This window comes from Passer domesticus, unplaced genomic scaffold, assembly GCF_036417665.1.
Source record: "Passer domesticus isolate bPasDom1 unplaced genomic scaffold, bPasDom1.hap1 HAP1_SCAFFOLD_58, whole genome shotgun sequence".
NCBI lineage: Eukaryota > Metazoa > Chordata > Aves > Passeriformes > Passeridae > Passer > Passer domesticus.
The window spans coordinates 518623-542756 of NW_026990164.1; positions in this window are offsets into that span (position 1 = coordinate 518623).

The window sequence follows — 24134 nt, forward strand, 5'->3', positions numbered from 1 at the left end:
CTGAGCAAAGAAACAAAGAGAAATGTGCCCAAACCCCAAAGCTTTGCTCCTTTGCAATCTCACACAGATCTGGCTGACGGGTGTCTTCAATCACAATTTCATAGGTAAGAAGAATTCGTGTCTTTCACTGGGAAAAGATGCACTGATTTGGAAAAACTGTCTGTATGTATATTTACCCAGGACAGCAGCCCAGCTGTGTTGTTTGCACCTTGTTTGCAGAAGGATGAGTGCACTGGGAGGCCAATAACAAGTGACAAGGGTTCCTCAAATCTGTACTGCAGCCTGGGTGCCATTCAGCCCAGAGCTAGGGGACAATTTGTTCATCATGGAACAGTGCTGGCCACTGAAATGAATTCCTGCACAGCTGGAAGAAGCAATTCTGGATGCAGCTCCAGCTGTTGCTGGGCTGCATGATCATTGATAATGCTGCCTTTCCAGAAATTATTCCACAGTTTTCTTTCATAGGCATTTGAAGCTTTTGAACTTCACATTTCACTTTGCTTTGCCTTAGGGAAAAACACTTCTAGGCCCAGTGCAAAATGTAACCTTTTGCCAGCAAAGTTCTCATGGTTGCCACCTACTGATGTTACAGAAGAAACGGCATGGGAATGTGTTAATTAGGTCTTCTGAAAGAAAAATTCTATGTCACCTGGCTGCATGTGTTTGCTTAGCTATGGGTCTAGTCCTGGCCTAGTAAAGCCCAGGCAGGGTGGCATGTTGGCGGGAAAACTAGCCCGTGAGCTTGTGGGGTTGCCATCACCAGCAGAGTGAATGTGGCCTTTGGGGATTTCTATGGAGACAAAATTAGGGACCTACTCAATGCCACAATATTCTTTTAGATCTTTCTATAATGTTCTAGAAAAGGCTGTGAAACTTCACATCTCCTTGCACAGCCACTGTTTGAATTGGGGCATTTTTGTCCCTCCTCAAAGTCATTGCTCTTGCACACCAGAAACATGAACATCCACCAACAGGAATGATGCACGGTCCTCCTGCTGCTGCTTCAGAGCACTGGGAAGTGCAGACCTGGGTATGACCACCATGAACACTCAATTAGCATTTCATGCTCCTTCAAGCTATCCAGATCTCAGGGCTTTTTGTTTCAAAGCAGCCACTGTACTGGCTCTAGGGAAGAACAGGAAATGGGAAGCAGCAACTGCCAGCCTTGCAAGGGTGTAGGGGAAAACCACAAGTGTCTGCATCAAAAGATGAATGGGAAGTGTGTAATTGCCAAAAGCCAAAGCCTCATTAGGATAGCAGGATCAGGTCTTTACTGCATGCTTGCATGAAGATCATTTGGGACCTCCTTTTTTGTATCTCATGCAGAAAAGGAGCTCTTAATAATACCATAGTACTTAAAAGCGCATTGGGATGTAGCTCTGTAGTGGTTCTCAATGAAGCAGTCTGCCTGCTTTGTCACTGCCAGCCCTGGTGAGCCTGCGAGGGATCCTAGTGTATCCCATGCCTGCTTTGCCTCCAAGCAAAGCTTGCGTTTCCTTCTTAGTGTAGAGTAAATAGAAGAGTAATAAAATGGACAATTAAACTGACCACTTTGGAGGATATGCTCATGCTTTCACATGTCAGTTCTGTACCTCATGCTCCCGAGGCCTGTTACTCATTATGGAATATTTTAATAAAAAACCTCAGTTCTCCTGTTGCATCTGAATAAAATTGCATAAAATCACAGAGAATTCTGCTGGCAGGAGCAAGACAAGAGCCTTCCAACACTCACTTGCAGCAGTCCTCGATTTTTGCAGCCCATTGTGAAAAGCTGCTGTAGACTGAGTGTTTGGAGTTGGTTTGGGCCTTTATGAAAGAGATGTGGAACAGAGTGCAGGGCTCTCCTAGCAGAAAACTGTTTGTCCAAGCCCAGGGACATGGTGCTGGCAGAAGCGGAGCAGCCCTGCTCCCAGCCCAAGAGTCTGTGAGCTGAGCCACGCCAGGGAGAAAAGGCACTGAGGGGCTCCAGCCCAGCTGCTTCACCTGCTGTGACTGTTCCATGGAGCTCTGCCACTGGGAGAAAGTCGATGCCAGACGAGCTAGCGAGCTTTCATCAGCTGCTAGAACTACTCCATGACAGCTCCTGTTCTTCCCGAGAGAGATCCCGGCTCCACCTTGTAACACGTGTCATAGGGGGATCTGTTTGTTAATAAACTGTTGGGGTTTTTTTCCACTTTCATCTATTAGTAATAATTTCCTATTCCTGGAAAGGGATTGTTAGAACGGTTTAGAGGAGACGACTTATTGCACAGTATCCTGTTTTAAGTTGTCTCAAACTCTGTGAGACAGATGGCTTCACATAGGAGCATCCCCAAGGCTGCTGAGGGAAAGGCAGAGAGGAAGACAAACTGAGTATTTCTCAGGGAAATTCCTTGACACCAAACCAACCTGAGTTGTCAAACAGTGGACCTGCCATTTTGAGACAGGGGGAAACCTTTCAGTGTGTTTGGTCCAGGCTGGGTTATGCTCAAGGCAAAGGTGTGTCAGTGCACTTGATTCCTTCTCTCCTCATTGTGGCCAGCACGCACAGAAGCCCAGAGCTCCTCCAGAAAACATCACAGCACTCAGTGAGAGAAAACTTGTGCCCAGTTCTCACCTAGAGCTGTGGTGCCCAGCATTCCACCGCACTGGAAAGAAGAACTGTTCCAGCTCTTTTAGAAGGAGCTAAGGAAGTTTGGCCTTCAGATCAGCTCCTTCCTAGCTCTTGATTTGCTGCCCTGGGTAAGCTGCTGCTTGTGGCAGCACTTGTTTCACAGCTGACAGCCCTGCTCTGAGGGCGAGCAGCCATTGCAGGAGCTTTTGCTGGTGACATTGAACATTTCAGATCTTCCTGAGGAAAGCTCAGGGCAGAACTTGTCAAAGGAGCATTGCCTGGGCCATGCTTTTAACATTATATCTTTCCTCCACTGGCATTCATGTCCAGGGGCCTGTGACCCCAAGTGGGCTGCTGCCTCCTAAAATCCCAAATGCCACAGGATGTCTCCCAGACCCAAGCTGCCAGCACCTCCAACTCGGGCTGCCCTGGCAGTGCCAAGTGCCTCTTGCAAAGTGACACCATGAAACTGGGGTGGTGAGTTTTGTTTCCAATGGAAAATGGCCTGCGTTCAGCCAAGGGGCCTGTGACCCCAACTAGTCTGCTGCCTCCTGAAATCCCAGACGGCGCAGGATGTCTCCCAGAGGCAACCTGGTACCACCTAAAGCTCAGGCTGCCCTGGCAGTGGGAAGCACCTCCTGGAAAGGACATCAGGAAACTGGCCTGGTCAGTTTTGTTGCCCATGAAAAACGGCTGGCGTTCGTGTCCAGGGACCTGCATCCAGCCCAGGGGCCTGTGGTCCTCCATGGCCTGCCACCTCCTAAAATTCCAAATTGAGTGGGATGGGGCCTGTGCTGCAACAACTCCCCTGGGCCCTGGAGTCTCAGACCTCAGGCAGGCACCGATGACCAACAGGGAAAGGCAGGCAACAGGATGCTTCTTGCTTTAGCAAAAGTCTCAATCCTTTATTGTGCCAGCGACCAAGACAAGAAACAAGGGGGTAGTCATGGGTTTTATATGACAGGCTAGGGGTGGCATTTAGGGTCAGGGTCCAATAGCAGAAGGAGCAGGGGACCGCAAATGGGTGAATCCAGGAGGACAACCAATGGAAAAAACTAAGGTGAGGACATTGCAGTAGAATTGAAACCAATGGGGGTACAGGAAAGGAAGAACATTCTGGAGCCATTCCTTCTTTGACAAGATGGAGTGGAATGCCTTTTTCCGGACTTCCAGGGACATGCCCCACAGGGTGGAGGGGTGGAATCTTCTTTAAATCACACCCCTCAACCCATGCTGTCTGTCTGGGTAGAATCCCTGCCACCTGGGGCGGGGGCACAAAACAACTCCCCCTTTTTTATTTCTTTTAGAAACAGGAGAAGAATCTTTAAGTTATGGCCCCAGAATACTCTTCAACTTAAATTCCTTCATACTTATGGAGTAACTTCTAGAGGCATTAGGACAACTCATAAAGGGATTCCCGGGGACATAAGAATGAACAGTGAAACACTATTAACAAGTAAATGACAATTATAGAACTGATAATTTTAGCTAAACTTCAGACAATAAACAATCTTAATGGAAAGATTAAACATGAAAGGGGTACATACAAGAAAATAATTTTGACATATGTAAAGATTGAAAGGTATAGGTAAGAAAATAAGTTTAACGTAATAATCAAAGTAACACTTAAGGAAAGTCTTTTCTTTCATTTCTTTGTTCTCAACTTAATGCCATTAATCTAAGTAAACTAGTCCTTTTTTCTCACTCTCACTGTCTCTCTTTTCTTTTTCCTTTTTTTCCTCTTTCTCTTCCCTTTAAGTCTTTCAAGTATTCTATACTATCACTCCTTGTCTTACAATCAGAACTCCCACGGCTGCTGGGCACTTTTTTTGTGCCACATCCCTTACTTCTCCTTCTGGCCAGCTGTGCTGTCAGGCTGTGATATTGAATTTTAAGGCAGCACAGGCACTGGCTTTCTCTCTCTCCTGGGGAGTAGGGGGTGGCTCAATGCTTTTCAGGGCTGTTCCACTTTTTCATCTTACAAGGCCTTCACCTCCCCTCCTTTGCCTGAAGCTCCGGCCTACTTCACCCAGCCGCAAGGCTTCGCCTCCCCCACCCAGCCCTGGCTGGGTAGGGAAGGTCTGACTTGCTTCACGGACTGGGACCAAGAAAGTTCTCTTAGGAGTTCTCTGCTCTTTTCACCCCTGGTGTTCTCAAAGGCACTCCATACCTTCAGTGGCCAAGCTAAGTGCCAATATTCAAATCTAAGCACTGATTGCTTTAATCACAGCTTCCCAAAAAAACTCACTTCCTTCTTACCCTATGACAGACACATACTTTTACAATATGATATTGTCTTTCTGCGGGGTTCCTTGCAGAAAGGACAATAGACAGGGTATAAAGAGTGCATTCTAAAAACTCGATTTTTCCAATTAATTAAAATAGAGGCATTTAAAGATTTAACATGAATAATGGGAGTTAGGATTGTTTCTGTCATATTAAATTCTTGTAACTTTAGTTGAGAACTATTTACATTTTTGTATATATTAAAATTGAAAGAGATAATAACAGTCTGTAAAAACTAAATCAACTTTAACCAACAAAATAATAATACTGGTATTGAATAGCTTACATCACTTCAATTAATACTATTAAATCAAGTTACTCCTTTTTAATGAAGACTGGGGAGCTGTAAAAGGTTAATCAAACAAACACATCTTCAAGGTGATCTAGAACTTGGTTAAACTTAAAATTATCTAAATACAACTGAAAATATATTTACCAGGAAGGAGGAATAAAAGGGGAAGTGTTATGATTTCTATAGAAAACTTGTACAGTTACATTAATTTGCTGTCTGGAGCAGGCTTGGTGATGATTTCTCCTCTGCTGGCGGCGCTTGGGAGCTCTAGGTGTCAAACTTTGTTGAATGCAGTTTGCCACAGCATGCTGGAGATGCCTGCCACTGCAATCCATGGCGGTGGTCACTGGCGCAGGCACAAATTCATTGAATATGAAGTTTCTTTGGGGAGTCCAGATGGCAATGGCTGCATTTAAAGGAGGCTCTCGACACTGGAACACATGTCCCAAACTGTCTGATGGATCAGCCTGGCTTTAGAGGGGCTGTATGGTGCTGGTGGAGGCAACTAAGGGGGAGACCCTCTCAGGAGAGGGAGTGGAAGCCCTGATGTTGTATGTTGGGTAACTGTAGCAAGTTGTCTGGGGGTCCAGTCGGGGGGTTATGGGCGCCACCATTTTGGCGGAGTAAAAAAAAGAATGGTTTCCGGAGCGGGGTCTCTGGTTCCATCTTCCCTAGAAGAGGCGTGCCCTATGATGGAACGGTCAGAGCCTCCAGAGGTGGTGCATTCAGGAGAAGAGGCAGAGCCAGAGGCGAGATCAGAGCCAGGAAGAGAAGGTGAAGAGCTGGAAAACAGTTTCAAGGTGGTGTGACCATTACCATCTTGAAAAGGAGGGTCTGGGATGGCATGGCCAACACTACTCCAGATCAGGGACTGGGGAGGGTATGGGAAAATCAGAGAGGGGCAGAATAAGGGGAGCTTCACAGAAGCTAGAAGGGGTTTTATGGGAGACATGACCAAAGGCAGGAGGCCTCCATGTGCTGCATGATGGTGTAAGGTCTCTTGGATGGCAGAGGACATGGGCAGCAATTCAGGTGCCATAGTGAGTGTTCTTCACACAAACTAGGTCCCAAAAGTTGATGGTAAATATGGAGTCTTGCAGATGCACCAGGAAAAGTGTTGTAAAGCCACCAAACAATTCTTTTCAGATCCCATTTAGAAAACTCTGTCCCTTAAGAATCTAAAAATAAATTAAAATGTTTATAAATGACCTGTTCTTCCTTTGTAATTATTGTTCCCATCTTTATCTTTGTCCCTGTAAACCTTCCCCCACGCAACACTAGGACTGGAGGTTCCTGCAATCTTGGCCTGAAAGCTCTTGGGGATGAGACCTGGGTCTTCTTTATAAAATTGTCCTAGCTTGACAGCACTTTTAAAAAAAAGACTTACGGGGCTGTTGGTCTTGACCCGCTCTCTGCTGCCTCTGATGCTCAGCTCTTCTCCTTTCTTACCAAGGGGAGCGTGTCTGGTACCCTGGCAATCAATGATCATCAGGGCCTCAGGGCCCTTAGCATTGCTGCCTCACGTTGGGCACCACTTGTCGTGGTGGGTGGCTGTCTAGAGTACCTTCCCAAAGAAGTGTCTTGGAAAAGACTCCTCAGGAGCACAAGGCACGACTGCGCTCATGCAGGGTGATTTCTGCTCTTCTGAGATCCAGGCGACGCAGAAAGAGAGATGGGGTCTTTGTGTGGGGTTCCAAGGAGAGCCTTCATTGAGCTTCTTCTTCAGGAAAGTCTGGGGACTAGGAGCCACTCAGGCAGGGAAAGCACAGCTTTATATAGGGTTCTTGAGGGGCGGGACAGTACACCAGGGCCAATGGGATGAGGGCACAGGGGTGGAGAGAGTGGGAAGGGCCAATGGGATACATTGAATCTGCATATCACAGCAAGGCATGCTGGAAGAAGCCTTTCTTCTCACCTTGACAAGAGTGGTTATTGCTTGAGGGGTTTTCCATCCAGGGGACAGTTGTAGACTTTTCCCTGTTGGCCCACTGGCCTTCACAGCTCCACTACCTTTATTCATTAAAAAGGCTTCTCCCATGGCTTTTTTACAACAGCGTAAAAACCATGAAAATGTAAGCAAAACAAAAAAAAAATTACAATTAAAATCCACAAAATGTTTTTAACTACATGTCCTGAGTTGACTATATAATGCTTTTATCCCCAATCATCTTGTTCTGTTTATACCAAATAATAAGTTTTACACCTTTAAGACTCTCCCAGACAGTGAAGAGGGGAGGGAAGAAGCGCACAGTTTGTTTTCAGACTGCTCTCACTCCTCCACATTCCTGCTCCTGAACCGTGTTTTCTGCAGATGTACAAACAACCGGACAGAACTCCTTTTTCCTTTTTTTTTTTTTTTTTACTTTTAGTTAGTTTTAGCTAGCTGAGGCAAAGAAGTTCCCTAGATTGTATTTTTTTTTCCTTTTTTCTTAGACCTGTTCAAGCCTACTCTAGACTAAACACCCAAAAGAACACCAACAGCTCCACCTGTGGCCCCCCTGGCCGGGCCTGGGCCACGGCATTTGCCTGGGCCACGGCATTTCCAGCACCAGAGAGACTGATCAAAGACTGAGTGAGCCGAGCTGCAACTCAGGGAGGGGACTGTTCTGAGTTTGCTTTTTTTTTTGGAGAAGTGAGAAGTTTTATTGTTTAATATTGTTTGGGTTCCATTGTTTAATAAACAGGTTTCTTTCCACTTTTTCTCCAAAGAAATATTTTCTCCCGAACCAGTTAGAAAAAAGAAAGGCAATTGAATCTGCTTTTGTAGAGAAGCCCCTTTAAGAGTTATCTCCCAAACTTGCCCTAAACCAAGACAAATACAGTTAGTGGCGCCCAACGTGCGGCTTGAGAAAGTAGAAAAAAACCCTTTATTGATCGCAGGTTGGTTATGCTTGCTGTGTACTAAGTTAAAGTACCCAGTAGCCATGTTGTTTGAATTTGTAATGTCTCTTGGGGAGGCCTTTATGTGGCTCTGGTCTCTAGACCTTTTTGAGGTTTCAATACCTTTCTGGTCACTAAAATTATTGTCCCTATCATGTAGTTTTTCCAGTAAAAAGACACGGATTAGATTAGCTATTGTGCTGGCCTTGGTGATAATGCTTTATAGGGCATTTACAAAGATACTGGCGTCTGTTTATGATATGTGTGGTTTATGGTTTCTTTGTCCTACCCTGCATCCCAGTTCTAACAGTATGTTTTGAGAATTTATTAGTAATTACACCCAGCTAGTTAGAGGAGGAGCGGGGAATGAGGCTTTCCAGCCTTTCCTTTCCTTCTTCTCCTTTGAATCTGTTACGTCACTTTTGGAGAATGTTCAGTTTCCCCTGAATGTTAAAGACACCATCTTTCTGGTATTTAATCTGGTAAGCTTCCTCTATATGGTCTACAGCTTCTCTAGAATGAGGGCTGAGATGTCTAGAAGGGCTGATGAGACCCCTGACCCAGAAGTAGACCCACATGTGGAGAATCCTGAGTGGGGTGGAGAATGGGAAAATATGGGCCAAATCCTGAAAGAATTCTCTGACCCTATAGTCTGGGACTTTCCCCATGAACAAATTCAGAACCAAGCTACGGTGAAGAAATATCTGAAAGAGAAATATCATAATGACCCTAAGGAGAAAAAGATCATTGCAGTGAGCTAAGCCCTAGCATATGCTTATCACACACTGCTAGATACTCTAGGGCAGCAGACAGAAGAAAGAGGGCAGAGAGATACATCAAGAGCTATCCCAGTCACTCAGGCTCCAGCCAACACCCCAGGCTCAAAGCCAGCAGTTAAACCAGACAATAAGCCTCAACCAATGGCTGTTGCTACTAGCACTAGAAGTGGGAAGTGCACAGACAAGACCGATCGACCAGTGGATGATGATGATGATGATGATGATGATGCAGGAGAAGGACCCTCAACATTTCCTGACATAAAATCAGGAGTCAAAGCAACTGGCACAAGATCAGAAGCCAATATTGAGTCCTTCTCCCTGAAGGACCTGCGTGGCCTAAGGAAGGATTACACCCGACCATCTGATGAATCCAGAATTAGCTGGTTAGTCTGTCTTTGGGATGCTGCAGCCGAGGCTACAATTCTGGATGGCACTGAAGCGAGGCATTTGGGATCCCTGTCACATGATCCTGTCATCGACCAAGGCATGATAAGTGGGGCTAACCCTCACAGCCTCTGGGCACGGGTCTTGGACAGTGTAGCGCAAAGATACCTGTGTGCCGATGATCTCTACATGCAGCAAACACAGTGGAAGACCACAGAACAAGGGATTCAATGCCTGAGAGAAATGGCAGTGGCTGAGATTATCTTCTCAGATGACATAACAACTAGGAATCCAGACTTGGTACCATGCACATCTGTGATGTGGCGAAAACTGGTACGACTTGGGCCACATGAATATGCTTCTGCTCTAGCTATCATGAAGTGGGATGACAGGGATGAGACCGTGCTTAACATGGCAAAGAAGCTCCGAGCTTATGCAGATGCTGTACACGGCCCAACACATGCCAGAATCGCAGCAGTGGAAACACGTCTGCAGAGATTAGAGGATAAGATAGAGGAGAATCATAAGAAGCTCAGAGAGGAGATTAAAGAAGACCTTCTCCAAATCTCAGCAGTACAGATCAAAAGTTCTGGTACCCAAAACAGACGTTCCCCAGATAGAGAGAGAAAGTACACCCCACCAGCTGAGCTGTGGTTTTTCCTGCACGATTATAGAAAAAACTTGAGGCTGTGGGATGGAAAATCCACCGCTGCTCTGGCCCGAAAGGTGCATGAATTGAAAGAAGACAGAGCTCAGAGAAGAAGTTCCACCACAAGAAAAGCAACTCCAGTTGCCCATAGCCGAACTGCCAGGTATGATGATGATGATGACATATGCGATCCCCTTGAAGGAACCTCTAAGATATATGCCCAAGAAAAGAAAGATAACCAAGCTTAGAAGAGCCCTGCCTCTAACCAGGTAGAGGCTAAGGAAAATCGTGTTTTCTGGACAGTGTAGATTCGTTAGCCTAGCACATCAGAACCACAAGAGTATAAAGCTTTAGTCCACACTAGTGCACAGTGTACCTTAATTCCATCAAGACATGTAAGGACAGAATCCGTTTCTATCGCTGGTGTAACAGGGAGATCACAAGACTTCACTTTAGTAGAAGCTGATGTGAGCTTGACTAGAAATGAGTAGAAGAAACACCCTATTGTGACTGGCCCAGAAGCCCCATGTATTTTGGGCATAAATTATCTCCAAAGTAGGTATTTCAAAGACCCAAAAAGACTGAAGTAGGCATTTAAGATAGTAGCTGTAGTGACAGAGGGCGTCCAGCAATTGAATACCTTGCCTAGACTGTCTGAGAATCCATCTACAATAGAGCCTCTGAAGAGAAAAGAACAACAGATACCAATTGCCACTTCCACAGTGCATCGTCGACAGTATAAAACCACTCAAGATGCTATGATTCCCATCCATAAGATGATCTGAAAGCTGGAGAGCCAAGGGGTAGTCAGCAAAACCCACTCACCCTTCAACAGCCCCATCTGGCCTGTGCGTAAATCTGAAGGAGAATGGAGACTGACGGTGGACTACCGTGCATTGAATGAAGTGACTCCACCACTGAGCGCTGCTGTGCCAGACATATTAGAGCTCCAGTATGAGCTTGAGTCCAAGGCAGCAAAGTGGTATGCCACTATTGATATTGCCAATGCATTTTTCTCCATTCCGCTGGCAGCAGAATGCAGGCCTCAGTTTGCCTTCACCTAGAGAAGTGTGCAGTACATTTAGAACGGCTGCCCCAGGGGTGGAAGCACAGTCCTACCATCTGCCATGGACTGATCCAGAGTACACTAGAAAAGGGTGAAGCTCCAGAACATCGGCAATATATTGATGACATCATTGTATGGGGGAAGACAGCAGCAGAAGTGTTTGAGAAAGGACAAAAAATCATCCAGATTCTCTTAAAAGCTGGCTTTGCCATCAAGAAGAGCAAAGTCAAGGGACCTGCTCAAGAAATCCAGTTTCTGGGAGTGAAGTGGCAAGACGGAGGGCGTCAGATTCCCACTGATGTCATCAACAAGATCACAGCAATGTCTCCACCATCCAACAAGAAGGAAACACAAGCTTTCCTGGGTGCCATTGGTTTTCGGAGAATGCACATTCCTGAGTACAGTCAGATTGTGAGCCCTCTCAATCTAGTCACCTGTAAGAAGAACACTTTCCACTGGGGCCCTGAACAGCAGCAAGCCTTCGTCCAGATTAAGCAGGAGATCGCTCATGCAGTAGCCCTTGGCCCAGTCAGGACAGGACCAGATGTGAAGAATGTGCTCTACTCTGCAGCCGGGAACCATGGTTTGTCCTGGAGCCTGTGGCAGAAGGTGCCTGGGGAGACTCGAGGCCAACCACTGGGATTTTGGAGTGGAAGCTACAGAGGGTCTGAAGCCAACAATACTCCAACAAAAAAAGAATTTTTAGCAGCCTATGAAGGAGTCCAAGCTGCCTCAAAAGTAATAAGCACTGAAGCACAACTCCTCCTGGCACCCCGACTACCAGTACTGGGGTGGATGTTCAAAGCAAAGGTTCCCTCTACCCACCATACCACCAGTGCTACATGGAATAAGTAGATTGCTCTCATAACACAGTGTGCCCGTATTAAAAAGCTGAACAACCCTGGGATTCTGGAAATAATTACAAACTAGCCAGAAGGTAAAAACTTCAGTCTCACTGATGAAGAAGAACAAGAAGTGACACGTGCTGAAAAAGCTCCTCCATATAACCAACTGCCAGTGGAAGAAAAACAATATCCTCTTTTTACTGATAGTTCCTGTCTCATGGTAAGAATGAATCAGAAGTAGAAAGCAGCCGTATGGAGCCCCACACAACAGGTTGCAGAGACAACTGAAAGAAAAAGTAGATATGGCCAACTTGCTGAACTCAAAGCTGTTCAACTGGCCTTGGACATTGCTGAAAGAGAGAGGTGGCCAAAGCTCTACCTCTACACTAATTCATAGATAGTAGCCAATGCTCTGTGGGGATGGCTGGAGAGGTGGAAAGAGGCTAATTGGCAGCGTAGAGCTAAACCAGTTTGGGCTGTTGAAGAGTGGAAAGACATCGCTACCAGGGTAGGGAGGCTACCTGTGAAGGTCCGCCATGTAGATGCCCATGTCCCCAAGAGTAGAGCCAATGAGGAGCACCAAAACAATGAGCAGGTAGACCAGGCTGCAAAGATAGGGGTGTCCAAGATAGACCTAGATTGGGAGCACAAGGGAGAGTTATTCCTAGCTTGATGGGCCCATGATGCCTCAGGTCATCAGGGTAGAGATGCCACCTATAAGTGGGCACGAGACCGAGGGGTGGATTTAACCATGGACAGTATTTCTCAGGTTATCCACGACTGTGAGACGTGTGCTGCCATCAAACAGGCCAAGAGGGTGAAGCCCCTATGGTATGGTGGGCGGTGGTCCAAGTACAAGTATGGGGAGGCCTGGCAGATTGACTACATCACACTGCCCCAGACATGCCAAGGCAAGCGCTACGTGCTCACAATGGTAGAAGCCACCACAGGGTGGTTGGAGACCTACCCTGTGCCTCATGCCCAGAACACCATCCTGTGTCTTGAAAAGCAAGTCCTGTGGAGACATGGTACCCCTGAGAGGATTGAGTCAGACAATGGGACTCATTTCAAGAACAGCCTTATCAGCACCTGGGCCAGAGAACATGGCATTGAGTGGGTGTACCATATCCCCTACCATGCACCAGCTTCGGGCAAAGTGGAAAGGTACAATGGGCTGCTAAAAAGCACCTTAAAAGCCTTAGGTAGGGGATCTTTCAAAAATTGGGAGCAGCATCTGGCAAAGGCCACCTGGTTAGTTAATACCCGAGGCTCTACTAACCGAGTGGGCCCTGCCCAATCTGAGCCTTTGCATAGAGTAGATGGAGACAAAGTCCCAGTGGTACATGTCAGGGGTTTGTTAGGGAAGACAGTTTGGATCAATCCTGCCTCGAGTACAGACAAACCCATTTGCGGGGTTGTTTTTGCTCAGGGACCAGGTTGCACATGGTGGATAATGCAAAAAGATGGAAGAACACGATGTGTACCTCAGGGAGATCTGATTGTTGGGTGAGAACCATGTATAAATATCACTGTTTGATGAATGTTGCCACCATTGTCTGTGTATAGCTGTATATTAGATGTATAATGTATGTGTGTGTAGAGTTAGAATATATATATTAGTTTTAGTAGTAAGGTGACGATATGGGGATAAGGGGTGGAATGTCCTGGGTTGACTATATGATACTTTTATCCCCAATCATCTTGTTCTGTTTATACTGAATAATAAGTTTTACACCTTTAAGACTCTCTTCCAGACAGTGAGGAGGGGAGGGAAGAAGCGCGCAGTTTGTTTTCAGACTGCTCTCACTCCTCCACATTCCTGCTCCTGGACTGTGTTGTCTGCGGATGGACAGACAGCCGGACAGAGCTCCTTTTTTCCCTTTTTCTTGCTTTTAGTTAGTTTTAGCTAGCTGAGGCAAGGAAGTTCTCCGGATTGTGATTTTTTTCCTTTTTTCTTGGACCTGTTCAAGCCTGCTCTGCACTGAACACGCAGAAGAGCACCGGCAGCTCCACCTGTGGCCCCCCTGGCTGGGCCTGGGCAGCAGCATTTCCAGCACCAGAGAGACTGATCAGAGACTGAGTGAGCCAAGCTGCAACCCGGGGAGGGGACTGTTCTGAGTTTGCTTTCCTTGGATCAGTGAGAAGTTTTATTGTTTAATATTGTTTGGTTTCTATTGTTTAATAAACAGGTTTCTTTCCACTTTTCTCCAAAGAGATATTTTCTCCCAAACCGGTTGGAGGGGGGAGGGGCAATTGAATCTGCTTTTGTAGAGAAGCCCCTTTGGGGGTTATCTCCCAAACTTGCCCGAAACCAGGACACTGCATCAAATATATCAACACATTTTGAGCAGAGGAGCAAGAGGATGCTCCTCTCCACAAATCCAGCCTGGGGACCAGGTATACATCAAATCCCCTGGGGGAAAGCCTCTTATCCCAAAATGGAAAGGACTCTATTTAGTACTTTTAATCACTTATACAGCCTTTAAAGCTTGAAGTGTTAACCTCTTGCCTACACTGTTCCAGAATTAAAAGACTTCTGCAAAAGGCAAGAGGAGTACACAAGTGGACCTCAGAAAGAACAGAAGAAACCAAGATGCGCTTCACACCATCATCATCTTCCCGATATTTCTGATCAGAATCCAAGCCACAGTAGGTGACTGTCACTACCATCATGATCTCCTTGGCCTGCGAGATCCTGCTAGATGGAACATTCAAAAATATTTGGGACCTAATTGGCTAAAAGGGAATAATAAGGTAAAAACACTTTATGCTATTTTAAGGATTAATGACCAAGCAGTTGAAGATTGAGGAAAACCTGACTCCATGCCAGCCTTTCTTGTCCCACCTGAAAGCAGGACCTCTATGGCATGTGAATTTGAAACTCACAAACCTCTTTTAGTTGTGATTATTACTGTGACCATGCACATCCGTGAGATTTCTAACAAGCAGCGTGTGAATCCATTTTAATGTGATTCCTATCAGGATTTTGCGCTATGCAAATTAAAATGGGAGACTATAACCTAGCACAAGATAGTTCCCTTCTTCTGCAGGGCACAGGTGGGGTGGGAGGACCATCATCACACAGAGATACAGGAATTGAGCCCGCCAGGAATGCGACCAACACATATTGTTTCCAGCAGGCAGTTCTTGTGCCACTAGAATAATAAATTGTCCTGTTGGTATGCTTAGTACGTGGAACAGGTCTCACAGAGCATCTGCTTTTGAGAACTGAATTTCATTCTTGGCATATTCCAGGCCATCAGAAATAGTCACCAATCCAGTTGGAGGGGAAGCCGGGAGCACAATCATCCTGTTAGGGTATATCATGCCCAATGTCATGACCGCGTGATGGCAACCCAGATATGCATGGACTCCTGACAGCACAACTACATCCTCTTATGGGCTGAGGTACTCAGAATACTCAGCCATTTGTAGTGGGAAATTTAGTAAAGTAAGTGTCCTTTGTAATACTACCAGGGGCCAGTGTAAGGTTTCTGAAGGTTTCTGAAACGCTTGCCTAAAGGCAGGCAATGTATCTGAAGAAACCTGTTACCATGCCTTGGGTACTCGACAAGGAGCAAAACAGAACGGGTCACACAACAGGCATTTAAAATTAAAACAAACAACTTTACATTAGCAAACAATGGCATAGCACGGGACCCATGTGTGAAATAATATAGTCTTTCACTCTGTGGTAAGAAAAATAAATGATCAATTGTTGCTTCTAAATCCAAGGTACTCTCTGAAAATGCTGGAGGTAAAGATACAGGCTAATAGATCCAAAATTAAACAGCAATACTACCCATTCATACAGCAAAGCCTAAAAGGCTGGGAGTCATGGATGCATTCCCAGACACCAAATCATAGGTCTAAAAAAGGCTTAAGGGGATGGTTTGGGTCTGAACTGGGAATATGAAATTCTATTGATCAAGAAGTCTTAATAAATGAAGCACTGTGAGTTCTTATATTGGACAGACACAAACTCCTCTCAGATCAGCCCTGATAACACTTGCACAAACCCAAAGCCTGGCAGCTAACCTATCAACCACCCTGGCCAACAATACACAGCAGGATTGTTTCCAGCAGTCGTTGGCTTTATGGGGAAACTACACGGTAACATTTCTTAGGCATTTCAGTGTAGACAAGCTCAGCTGTGGCTACAGTCTGTAATCTCAGGAAAACTTAAAAAAAGGAGAGCTGGGGGAAATTACCATGAGAATTAACTAAATCATGCCTAAAAATGAAACCACAAAGGAGTTTGAAAAAGACTTCCACACTTGGTGGCAATTGGTCAGTTTCACATAGAATGAACAGAACGCTGCAGTCTTTTACATTAACCATTAAGAATGCAACAAAATACTGTGTAATTCCAATATTGGCCTGTGTGAGATCTGCTTGCACAACAATGACAACAGATTCATTTAATGAAACTGCTAATGGTAATAACTTCTCTATTGTAATTCACAACCAAAAGTGGATGTGACTTGAGCTGCACCACACAATAACTTCTCTTCAGATTATGCAGAATGTGTATGATGTGTATCATGAAGCACCCAAATTCCAAACTGGAAGGAACATTGATGTACTAAAACAAATGCTGTACCAGCCTAATATAGAATGGCCAGTGGCAGAAGTCAAAAATGCATCTCACAGAGCCTTATGGACACTCAAATTGGTATCAAAGAAGTTACCAAAATCATCACCAAAATAGAGAAAGATAGAGAACATCATGAGTCAGATGTCTTCTTGTGATGGACAAATCTTCAATCACCAACAGCTCCTCAGATTTTTAGCTTCCTCAGCAAACCCGTTCTAATTTTTAAAAAAATGAACCCTCCTCTAAACCATCATGAACCTATGGATGTGGTAGAAAATTAAAAGAGCAGCATAACAGTACATATGTCCTGTGGACTGTGGAGGAAATCTTGCAAAAGAATTTGCATCAGGATAAAGAGAAAGGGAGGATGAAACAAGGCCTTTGTTTGACACAAGCACAAGCAATTCACATAAGCAAACAAGTACTTAGCACAGACACAGGGAAGTACTTAGCACCAGTTAGCATAAGAAAAACCTGGCGGGGCTAACTTGACAGGAGAGGGACTTGAAAAAAGCTTTAGACACATTCTAGCAGAAGAAGGAAGGGCAAGTAGGGAATGAGCCCTGTGCAGGGAAGCCATGAGGAAGAAGTGCTGCTTTAGGGCATGGAGACCGCTCTGGCCAGCGCCTGGACATCAGCTTCAAGTACAGGAATCTGACAGAATGTATTTCTAACCCCCTGCCTATGCAATCACCTCAGCAGGGTAAAGATGGATGGTATTTTTGATGCAATTCCTACATCAACCCACTGAAATTTATACATGGCAGAGAAGCATTTTGGTGGGGTGCAGACCCCTGCCCTCCCGTCAGCTCAAGAAAAGGGCTTTTGGTGGACAGTGCATTTGTCTGCAGATCTCTTTGAATTAGGGAGACCCCTCGGGACTGCTGTATCCTGAGGGAACACCATGGGCCCTGACCTGTGCCTCAGCCTCCAGGGCTGCTCTTGGCCAGCATCCTGACGTGGATGCAGGACAGCTGCCAGGCACTGCTGGGACCCAGCGGGACAGGACCGGCTGTCTCGTGCCCACGTAGCCCCCCTCACACAGCCAGGGCCACCCCGAAACCAGACAAAGGCTCACGTGTCAGCAGAGAGGAGCAAGGAGCACTGGGCTCCTCTCAGGGGATCTCAGCGTGGTGCTCCAGTGGGAGGGGCAGGCAGGCCACCCACCTTCAGGGCATCCCCTGCATCAACAGGGCGTGCATTTTGGCCTTTTCATCCCTCCACACCAGAACCAGGCCTGACATCTCCTCCTCTGCAGTTTTTCCACTTAGGACGTCATCTCACGCTTGGCCAGTGCATCAGATGAGGCCGCAATGGCTTCTGATACCACCTCCATGCCAACCACAGCTCCACTGTGTGCTGTTCCTCTTTCACAGGTTAACTTCCCATCAATTGACCAATCCATTGTTTCTCTCAAGGGTCACATTCCCACCAGTTCAACCATAAGGTTTCCTTCACTGTCTGTTCTTCATTATCTTGCTGACGTGCACAGCAGCAGATCAAATGTGGCAGGGCCTTAGACACGACTTGGCTCCTGACACACAGGCTCCTTGTGCCACTGCTGGCCTTCCGTGTGCTCAGCAGGATCTGTACCTGCACAGGGTTGTGAAACTGCACCTTCAGCACAGGGACCGTGCCAGCCTGAGCTGCCCTCGTTCCTCTGGGTCTGTGCACAAAACACGGCGTGGCAGAGAACGGCAGCAGGGGCCTGTGTGTCCCAGGGCCCCGGATTTGTTCTGCTGCAGCTCCACAGGGATGCAGGCAAAGTGAAGAAGCCAAACTGTTTATTCATGGAAGGCGAAGCAAAGGAGTGAGCTGGGTGGGGAAAAGGGGAAGGGCAGGATCTGAGGACTAGAGGGAAAGAGCCGTGAAAAGGGAGGGAGAATGGAGGGGAAAAGGAGGGATGGGCAGAGTCTGAGGGCTGGAGGGAGGGAGCTATCTATAAGCAGGGAGAGGGCTGAAGCCATGCAAGTTTTCCACAGGCTCAGCTGTGCCAATCATCAGCGGTGCCTGGAGCTCCAGCTGGTCTCTTCTGGACTCAAGGCACTCTCATCTTCCATGGCATTTGCAGGTCTTCAACAAACTCTGGTTCTTCTGTGCCAGTTCTGCAGCTCTCCCACTGACTATCTGTTGAACTAACATGTATGCCTGGGAAGGGCTGTCATCTCTCCTCAGGGCTTGAAGGGCTGGAACGGAGAGGAACAGAGCCACAGTCAGAGCCTGGATCGGTGGGAATCCTAGGAGACCGTCCTGCCAGGGCCATCCCACCCAGCTCTGGCCATGGCCACAAGAGAGGGGGTATCAAGTGGATCAGCTGGCCACGAATCCCCCCCCCCTTCTAGGCCATTCCCACTGACTAAGAAGATACCTTTGGGCAACTCAAAAGATTTCAAGAGATTTTCTAATGCTCTCCCAAAAAGATTGGGTGACTCCGTGAAACCTTGCGGTAGCACTATCCACCCAAGCTGTTCCCTTCTACCTGTATCCGGATCTTCCCACTCAAAGGCAAAATAATCTCTACTGCCCTCATCCAAAGGGCAAGTCCAAAAGGCATCTTTCAAATCCACTACACCGTACCAGGTGTAATTAGGGGGCAATTGACTCAACAAAGGATATGGGTTAGCAACTATGGGAAAATGAGGAATAGTTCTTTGATTTATTGCCCTTAAATCTTGAACCAGTCTGTAGCTCCCGTCAGATTTCTTTACCGGTAAAATGGGAGTATTATGGGGTGGCATGCAAGGTTCTAATATTCCTTGCCGTATTAAATTTTCAGTTACTTGTTTTAATCCCCTCCGGCCCTCCAGTGATATTGTTTATTGCTTCACTCAGATTGGTATTTCTGGATTTTGTATTTCAACTTGAATGGGCGGAATGTTCAACCTCCCTACTTCACCTGAATGCCAAAAGGTATTATTAATTTCCAGATTATCCTCTTAATTTAAAGAATAGATTTTGAGCTTTCCTTCACAGGGGTTTATCTGTATTCCCAAGGCTATTGTTGAATCTCTGCCCAACAAATTATTCTCAGCCTCCGGGAGCAACAATAAGTCACTCACTCCAAATCTGTCATCTGTCTCTATTTGCACCCCTTTAAATACAGGAACTGCAAAAGCCTCTCCCTTAACTCCAATTACTGGAATTTTCTCCTGACTTATCTTACATCCCTGTGGTAATTTCCTTACTGTTGACCTAGAATCTCCCATGTCCACTAAAAATATAATTTCTTCACTATGGGGACCTATTTTTAACTTTATCAAGGGCTCTTCTGGTTGTGTTTCAGTCCCCTTCATTTAATAGAGCCCCTGACCACCCTAATCTTCCTGAAAATTTTCCTCATCTTGCTGCTTTTTCCTACAACTTTTTTGTAGGTGTCCCTTTTTATGACAATAAAAACAGGTGGGTCCTGTACCCATAAAGGCAGGGCAAGAATTTTGGAAGTGTCCCTTCTTGTGGCAGAAAAAGCACGTGGGTCCTGGGTTTCTAAAAAGAGGACCTGACGTCTGCTGTTTGTTCTTTCCTGAGGGTTTTTCTCTATTCAAAGCTGCCTGCATTTCTTTAACTGCTGCCACCAAGATTCTTGCATCTGCCCTCTGCTTCTCCTCATCCCTCTTTACATACACCTTTTGTGCTTCTCTCAGGAACTCCTGAAGCCCCCTGTCCCGCCAATCTTCTCGTTTCTCCAGCTTCTTTCTGATGTCTCCCCAAGATTTCGCCACAAACCGAGGTTTGAAAAGAACCTGCCCAGCTGCAGAATCAGCATCTATACCTGAATATAATTGCAAGTCCTCCTTTCATCTCTCTAACCATGCTGCCGGGGACTCATCCTTTCTTTGATGCTCACTCAAAGCTTTTCCCATATTTTGCCTCCTGGGCACTGCCTCCCAAATTCCTCGAATAATTGTCCACTGAAGATCACTCATATTCTGCTTATGCCCCACATCCTGATTATTCCAATTTGGATCCTGCACAGGCCATTTCTGATCACCCCGCTCTGGTCCCTGATGTTCTCTGTCCCAAATCCGCATCCCTGCCTGTCAGATCATCTCTCTTTCTTCTCTGGTAAACAAAATTCCTAGGATAGACTACAACTCCACCCGGGTATATGTGTTTGGTGCCAAAACCTCATCCAACTATTTTGCCACTCCAACGGGGTCCTCTGCATCTCGCCCATCTCCTTCTTAGACTCCCTGACATCCCCTGTATTTAGGGTTGCACTCACATAACTAATAGGTGGTCCCTGTCCTGCATTTGCCATTGGAACGCCTCTATGTGGGTAATAATCGATTTTCCCTTTCTTCCCCCTCATCTCCATCATTCTCCTCCCCTTGCCTCCCCCTGCCTCTGGTGCTGTGTGCCACTGGTTCCTCTTGAATAAGAGGTGCCTTTGGATTCACAGGGGGACCCTCAGGGACTTGAGGCTGAGCTAGCTGCTTAGGTTGTCCATAGGGGGGTGGGAGATGATTCAATGGGTCTCACGGCTCCTGCCTGTTCCTTTTGACCGCTTGCTCTTTGCTTAATAAAGGATACAACGGGTAACCCTTACCTTCTTGCTTCTGAACAACAAACCCACTTTTCCCCTCAGGGATCTGTAAGGCAGCATACTCACTCTCTTCCTGATTAACAGGCTCTTTGGAATTCACATATATATTTAGAGCCTGGAAAATCCAATCCTCAAATAATCCAAACTTAGGCCAATAGAAATTATTTTTCTGGATCATTTCCTTTGTCTATTCAAACATACAATACTTAATCATTTTCTGCTGACTTTTTCCCCTTTGGGATTCTCATTCATCTTAAAACTGTATCATCATCCCCAGCAGGCTGTCTTGAGGAATGCTCTCTTCTTGAGAATTTCCTTCACTGTCCTCAGATCCTCCAAATTCCTGTGAATTTTTCACACAAACCGCAACCCCTGGGTTTAGGCACTTACTTTTTCCCTGACTTATCCCTTGCGGCACCAAACTCCAGTAGCAGGAGAATCTTGGTTTCTCACACTCACCCCGTGGTTCCACTGCCTCACTTATTCCTCTGTCACACTACCTTCTCAAACTACTTGTTCTACACCTATTTATTTTTCTCTCTTTCTCAATCTATTTCCACTTATCTTTTTTAATTTTCTCCTTCTTTCTCAATCTATTTCTACCTTCCTTTCTTCATTTATTTTACACTTTTCTGGTTACCTCTTCTCACTATTTAATCACATACTAAACCTCTAGCTATCAACTCTTCAAAGCAAATTGAACTAATTCAATCACTCTTCTCCTTAGTCTCCTTACTGAGTCACTCTCTCCTGCTCAAGGACCTTCCCACAGGTTCTTGGACCAGGGACTCCCTTCCTTCCTTGGTCAATCCCTCCCAGGGGCCTCCCTTGTTCACTTCTTGCTTTCTTCCTTTCTCGGCCGGTCTCCTGGCGGAGATCTCGCAAACGCGGTACCGGCAGCTCCCGCTCACTTCGGGGGTCCAAAGCTGCCCAGCCCCCGTCTCAGATACTCCACACACACTCACACATGCACACAGCAGCCCCCCAGACCCAAAACCTCGTGATACTCACAGCCTCCTTTCCTCACGAGGGTCTTGGTGCACAAAGAAGTTTTATATGGGTACTCCCTTTCTCCTATAAGCCTCCACTCTGATGGGAGCCTCATTTGCGCGCTCATAATAACTAATTTGCTTATGCGTTATTGTAATTAAGGCTCTCTTTTCCAAGGGAGACTGGTCTAGTCTCAGGACCACTTAAAAGTCTGGTGGTGGGGAGCTCCTTTCCCGAGGGCTACCCATCTCCCCGGGACTTGGAGAGCCTTCCTGGGTGTCGGCACCAAAATTGTTCTATTTGCCTTTCTTCAGCCCCTCTGGGCTCAGAGTTGCTGCTCTTCTGGCTCAATCCTGCCTAAAGCCAGAGAGCTCGGCCTCCCCCACGGCAACAGGAACAAGACTCGGCAAGCAGGCACTGGAGCTCAGTGCCTAAGGCTGAGGGGCCGCGGGCTCCAGTCTCGAGCACAGGGAGGGCACACGCCCAGCCCCACAACTCCTGGCCTCACAGCCCTGAAAGGCCGGGACCAGGGTTCCACACCTGATGCCAGGGGTTCCCTCCAAACGCCCACTGAGGAAGCGCCAGAGCAGCCGGCTGTCAGGAACAAGGCGGCTGCCAGGGGGCTGCTCATGGCCTCTGACACCCAGTTGCTCAGGGCTTCCCAGTGCCCCAGCCCCTCAGGCTCTCCCCCAGCCCGGCCAAGCTGCCCGGCAGCAGCGCCGCAGCCCCACAGGAGCTCCAGAGGAGCCCCAGCCAGAGGCACCTGGGAGCCCTCAGCAATGCAGCCAGCAGCACACGGCCAGGAGGACACCGATGGCGCTTCCTGCCTGCCACAGGCCTTGTGGCCATCTCCAGGCACTGCTCCAAGAGGGATCCCCGCAGCTCCGGCCCTGCCCACCCCCTCTGCCGGCAGCACAAAGGCTTCAGCAGAACCACCACAGGCCAAGGGGCTTCTGGCCATTGTCCCTGCAGCACTGCACGCCTGGGCAGCTGGCTGAGCGCAAGCACCATTTTCCCCCTCCTCATCTATGCCCCGTGGATTCAGGGCAGCAAAAGAAACATCCTGGAGCCTGTGTATTATAACGCATTCTATATTTATAAAGTAAAAGCAAACAAAAAGGAGAACATTTTAGAAGAAAAAAAAAAATTCCCCATTACTCAGGGGGTCCCAGCAAAAAGAGCCTCTGGGATTAGCTTTCCACTGAGCTCCAGCAGCTCAGCCTGCGGAGACGCGAGAGACGCGGCCGAGCCTTCCACACCCTGCGCAGCTGATCTTGCAGCCTCTGGAACCTGGAGATTGGAGCCCGCTCTGCTGACCTCAGGATGCACAAGGTTTCAATGGCCAGGCTTCCGACACCAAGGCTGATGTCACTGGCCGTTTCTTCAAGGGCTGCAAGAGAAAGGAACAGAGTCACGGTCAGAACCTGGACCTGTGGGGATGCGAGCAGAGTCCCCTGCCAGGGCCATCCCAGCCGGCTCTTGCCATGGCCAGGAGGGAGCAGGGACCAAGGGGATCAGCCTGAAGCTGCTGGCTATGGATCCTCCACGTGGCCCTGAAATCTGTGTGTGCTCTGCCCAGACCAGCTTTCCTCTGCACCGGGAGCAGAGCCCTCCACAGCTGGGGCAGGGCTTGCAGGTCTTCACCCGCCAACCACTGCTGTCAGCCCGCTGCCCTCACTCACCAGTGCAGATCATCAGGAGCTCTCCTGGCTGCCCCCTCAGGAGCCGCCCGGCCACCCCTGTGAACACAGAGCCTGTCAGGGCGGCAGCGGCACAGCTCCCTGCCAGCGGCGCTGCCAGCGCTGCGGCCACACGCCCTGCTGGCCCGGCAGGGCTCAGCCCGGGCCCTTGCCGCACGCTGCCGCCCAAGGGCACGGCTGCCAGAGGGCGGCAGCAGCGCCCGGGCCAGGCGGGGCTCCACGGCGCCGGGCCCGGATGGCGCTGCCGGGGCAGCGGGCGGGGCTGGGGCCGAGCTGCGGCGGGCCGGGGAGGGAGCCCGGCCTCGGGGCTCACCCATGAACCTGATGGCCGCCTCTCGCAGGGGCTCCTGGGGGCTCTCCAGGTAGCGCAGGGCCCGGCGCAGCTGCTCGGCCGCTCGGCTCGTGTCCTCTGCCAGCTGCAGAGAGCGGCAGCAGGGAAGGCTCGGCGCGGGCTCAGCCCCTGTGGCGGGCGCTCCCTGCGCCCAGCCCCGGCCTCCCCTGCCCGCACAGCCCTGAGGCGCGGCCAGCAG